The 5000-nt window shown below is 53.2% G+C and overlaps 1 non-coding gene across 1 annotated transcript in view; it reads right to left on the reverse strand.

Annotated features, from left to right (window-relative positions):
- Window positions 1-1409, reverse strand: part of LOC124771367 — a 1909-nt gene extending 500 nt beyond the window's left edge. Inside the window, exon 1 of the ribosomal RNA XR_007013381.1 lies at window positions 1-1409. This exon is cut by the window's left edge and continues 500 nt beyond it. This is a non-coding gene — a ribosomal RNA (small subunit ribosomal RNA).
- Between the last annotated feature and the right edge of the window lie 3591 nt (window positions 1410-5000).

The following is a 5000-nucleotide window of genomic DNA, read 5'->3' on the forward strand; positions in this document are numbered from 1 at the left end:
AACCAGACAAATCGCTCCACCAACTAAGAACGGCCATGCACCACCACCCACCGAATCAAGAAAGAGCTATCAATCTGTCAATCCTTCCGGTGTCCGGGCCTGGTGAGGTTTCCCGTGTTGAGTCAAATTAAGCCGCAGGCTCCACTCCTGGTGGTGCCCTTCCGTCAATTCCTTTAAGTTTCAGCTTTGCAACCATACTTCCCCCGGAACCCAAAAGCTTTGGTTTCCCGGAGGCTGCCCGCCGAGTCATCGGAGGAACTGCGGCGGATCGCTGGCTGGCATCGTTTATGGTTAGAACTAGGGCGGTATCTGATCGCCTTCGAACCTCTAACTTTCGTTCTTGATTAATGAAAACATACTTGGCAAATGCTTTCGCTTCTGTTCGTCTTGCGACGATCCAAGAATTTCACCTCTAACGTCGCAATACGAATGCCCCCGCCTGTCCCTATTAATCATTACCTCGGGTTCCGAAAACCAACAAAATAGAACCGAGGTCCTATTCCATTATTCCATGCACACAGTATTCAGGCGGGCTTGCCTGCTTTAAGCACTCTAATTTGTTCAAAGTAAACGTGCCGGCCCACCGAGACACTCAATAAAGAGCACCCTGGTAGGATTTCAACGGGGTCCGCCTCGGGACGCACGAGCACGCACGGGGCGGTCGCACGCCTTCGGCTCGCCCCACCGGCAGGACGTCCCACGATACATGCCAGTTAAACACCGACGGGCGGTGAACCAACAGCGTGGGACACAAATCCAACTACGAGCTTTTTAACCGCAACAACTTTAATATACGCTATTGGAGCTGGAATTACCGCGGCTGCTGGCACCAGACTTGCCCTCCAATAGATACTCGTTAAAGGATTTAAAGTGTACTCATTCCGATTACGGGGCCTCGGATGAGTCCCGTATCGTTATTTTTCGTCACTACCTCCCCGTGCGGGGAGTGGGTAATTTGCGCGCCTGCTGCCTTCCTTGGATGTGGTAGCCGTTTCTCAGGCTCCCTCTCCGGAATCGAACCCTGATTCCCCGTTACCCGTTACAACCATGGTAGGCGCAGAACCTACCATCGACAGTTGATAAGGCAGACATTTGAAAGATGCGTCGCCGGTACGAGGACCGTGCGATCAGCCCAAAGTTATTCAGAGTCACCAAGGCAAACGGACCGGACGAGCCGACCGATTGGTTTTGATCTAATAAAAGCGTCCCTTCCATCTCTGGTCGGGACTCTGTTTGCATGTATTAGCTCTAGAATTACCACAGTTATCCAAGTAACGTGGGTACGATCTAAGGAACCATAACTGATTTAATGAGCCATTCGCGGTTTCACCTTAATGCGGCTTGTACTGAGACATGCATGGCTTAATCTTTGAGACAAGCATATGACTACTGGCAGGATCAACCAGGGAGCTGCGTCAACTAGAGCTGAGCAGCCGGCCGCCCGGGAGTGTGTCCCGGGGGCCCGCGCGAACACGCAAGCGTCCGCTCAATCATTCTGCAAACAGGAGGAGGCTGAGCTCCCCTGCACAATACACCTCGAAACCCTCTCAGGTCCCGGCGGCGCGCAGCGCCGTCCCAAGTACTTGGTCGGGTTCGAGAGAGGCGCAATCGCCCGGAGTTAGGCGAGTAGACGCTTTCGGTGCGACCACCCGTGCTCCCAACTGAGCTTGCCGCTGCCGACAGAGGCCCGGGAGCGTGCTGTCGTGGCATTGCCGGCGGGAGACAACACGCGCCACCTACGGTGACCGGCAGCTCCAACGCCAGCGCCACAGAAGGACAAAAGCCCCACTTGGGTGCCGAAGCGAACTCTCCCAGCACAGCGCACGCGCCAACACATCCGCACAGCTGCGATACAAACCACCAGCGAGAACCGCTGGGGCGACCGAGCAGCAGACGGCGTCGCGGCGCCGAGCGCCGGGCGGCAGCGCATCCTCAACGCACACAGTCCTCAATCGGACCAGCACACTGAAGATGTCCACCGCGCTTCGCACCGGGCCCGCGAGGACCTACTTTGGCCGCACGGCGCCGCGCGCAGGGTGCGCCGGCGCGCAGCTGCGACGCCTGCCGCGTCCGTCGGCCGGCGCGCCTGCCACTGGCCGCCCCCACCAGCCGGCTGTAGCGCGTGCGCCCACGCACCGCGCGGCCAGCACGCCGGGAGGCGCCCCCTCACCGGCCGGGGACGGTCCCACCCAGCCACCGCCGCGTATCGCTTCACACCCAGATGCCGTTCAGTTTCGTCGGCATGGTGGGTATCGCTGGAACAACCGGTTAGTACCTCAACCTATCGTCGCCATCACCGATTCACCCCTAGCGAGAACAACCGCACCACAACAGGTTACCATTTGTTCATTTGCGTAACTTCACCAGAAAACGCAGGCGTCCATCGCCATTTGCAACTTCCACGATTATTGCATGCCTGTGTCAGGTGTCACGCCACACTACGTCTGCCCACATACACGCAACAAAATGTGCACGCCTAGACAATACGTGGAAGGTGGCCCCCGTACGTATGCGATGTCCATTGCTCGAACGACTGTCAACCGGCCTCTGTAGCATGTCGCAGATATGGAACGCGGTGCACCATGCCATCACGGTGTGTGAGGAGAGACGACTAGGTCCGAATACATCAACAGACAGCTCATGCTGATCGCCATCCACGGCGTCCGTTCCTCCCACACGTCTCTATGGCGTACCACACTGCAATCCAGCTCTCATAGGGAGACGACACGTAGCTGCGTGCACAATATTTGCACTGTATGGTCCGCCGTTTTTGGGCGCAGTCGTTGTACGGTCACACATGTGCCACGATGTATCATTCAGTACATAAGGACGAATGTGCAGTACAGATTGTGGTTTACGCGTACGACATTAGCGGACAGTTGACACAGGCCGCACCACAACGTAGCCTGAGTACGTCGCATGCGGAGGGCATTGAACATGCAAAGTTCTCACCAACCAGCTTGCGAAGGCAGGGGGCAAGGTGGGGACGTGGGGAGGGGCGGCATGTACGTCCTGCTGCCATCCACATTACAGTGTACAGCAGGAGCATGTGGAAAGTGAGCAAGACTTGCAAGGTGTTTAACATGAAGCGATACACAGGGGAGCGGGGAGTGCGAGTAGCGAACTATATTGCGAGGGTTGCGGGTGGGCAACACTACACTAATTGAACGAGTCGTATAACAATTACAGAGCAGGTTTAGGCGACAACGTGGGTTACGTTAGGCGACAACGTGGGTTAGGTTAAGGCACGACGTGGGTTAGGTTAAGGCACGACATGGGTTAGGTTAAGGCACAACATGGGTTAGGTTAAGGCACAACATGGGTTAGGTTAAGGCACAACATGGGTTAGGTTAAGGCACAACATGGGTTAGGTTAAGGCACAACATGGGTTAGGTTAAGGCACAACATGGGTTAGGTTAAGGCACAACATGGGTTAGGTTAAGGCACAACATGGGTTAGGTTAAGGCACAACATGGGTTAGGTTAAGGCACAACATGGGTTAGGTTAAGGCACAACATGGGTTAGGTTAAGGCACAACATGGGTTAGGTTAAGGCACAACATGGGTTAGGTTAAGGCACAACATAGGTTAGGTTAAGGCACAACATAGGTTAGGTTAAGGCACAACATGGGTTAGGTTAAGGCACAACATGGGTTAGGTTAAGGCACAACATGGGTTAGGTTAAGGCACAACATGGGTTAGGTTAAGGCACAACATGGGTTAGGTTAAGGCACAACATGGGTTAGGTTAAGGCACAACATGGGTTAGGTTAAGGCACAACATGGGTTAGGTTAAGGCACAACATGGGTTAGGTTAAGGCACAACATGGGTTAGGTTAAGGCACAACATAGGTTAGGTTAAGGCACAACATAGGTTAGGTTAAGGCACAACATAGGTTAGGTTAAGGCACAACATAGGTTAGGTTAAGGCACAACATAGGTTAGGTTAAGGCACAACATAGGTTAGGTTAAGGCACAACATAGGTTAGGTTAAGGCACAACATAGGTTAGGTTAAGGCACAACATAGGTTAGGTTAAGGCACAACATAGGTTAGGTTAAGGTACAACATAGGTTAGGTTAAGGTACAACATAGGTTAGGTTAAGGTACAACATAGGTTAGGTTAAGGTACAACATAGGTTAGGTTAGGTTAGGTTACACGTTGTTGTAAGGAAAGGTGTAGGGGGGGGCGGGGGCGGCAGGTTCGTTGATAGTGATTATAGTAAGTGAATGCTTGTGACATGATCAGATTTGTCACGTCAGGATGCACCTTTGGCTTATTAGAGGCGGCGCTCCAATTCTATGCTTGTGTCAGACCTGTGTCTTTGACTCATGTCATTGTTTGTGCGCTGTGACAGGAGGTACTATTGTGATGTTGGGTGCACCGTTGTATAGGACATGTGTGGGTGTTGGTGCCTGATCTGCGCAATGGTGGATGTCGAAAGGGTGGGATATTGTATTTTCCGCATGGACCTCCTGGTCTGGTTGTGATAGTGTGGATTGTGTAATGTGGCGGAGAGGATGCACTGGATGTTGTTCCATGCTGGTGCTTACATATTGTATGTGCGCCCGTTAGAAGCAGAGAGTGGTGCGTGATCAGAGTGGCTGGCTGACGTGTGGTTCCCATTGTGGGCAGACTCTTTCAGCATGTATACGGACAGTTGTATATATATTCTGTAGTTTGATGGCTCTGCATTGATTACTAATCAGCGCCGTGTGTACGGGTAATCTGGTTCCAGTCCAAAATGTTCCATCTGTGTACATTAGTGACAAAGACTCCCCTCATGCAGTGGGGCTCGGTCTGTTATAACTCTTCCGCGTAATATATTTGCCCCACGTTTTTGCGACTGCGAGTGCGAGTGCAACGCGCATGGGGACCGACATGCTGATGGCTCGGTATCGGACGCCGTACAGTGAGCAACGCGATCGCGTCTCTCGCTCGTAAGTGGTACAGGTCGCGGCTCATGTATAGGGACAGCGGGAATGTCGCATATTGGCAATAA

The sequence above is a fragment of the Schistocerca piceifrons genome, unplaced genomic scaffold (genome assembly GCF_021461385.2).
Source record: "Schistocerca piceifrons isolate TAMUIC-IGC-003096 unplaced genomic scaffold, iqSchPice1.1 HiC_scaffold_936, whole genome shotgun sequence".
Taxonomy (NCBI): Eukaryota; Metazoa; Arthropoda; class Insecta; order Orthoptera; family Acrididae; genus Schistocerca; species Schistocerca piceifrons.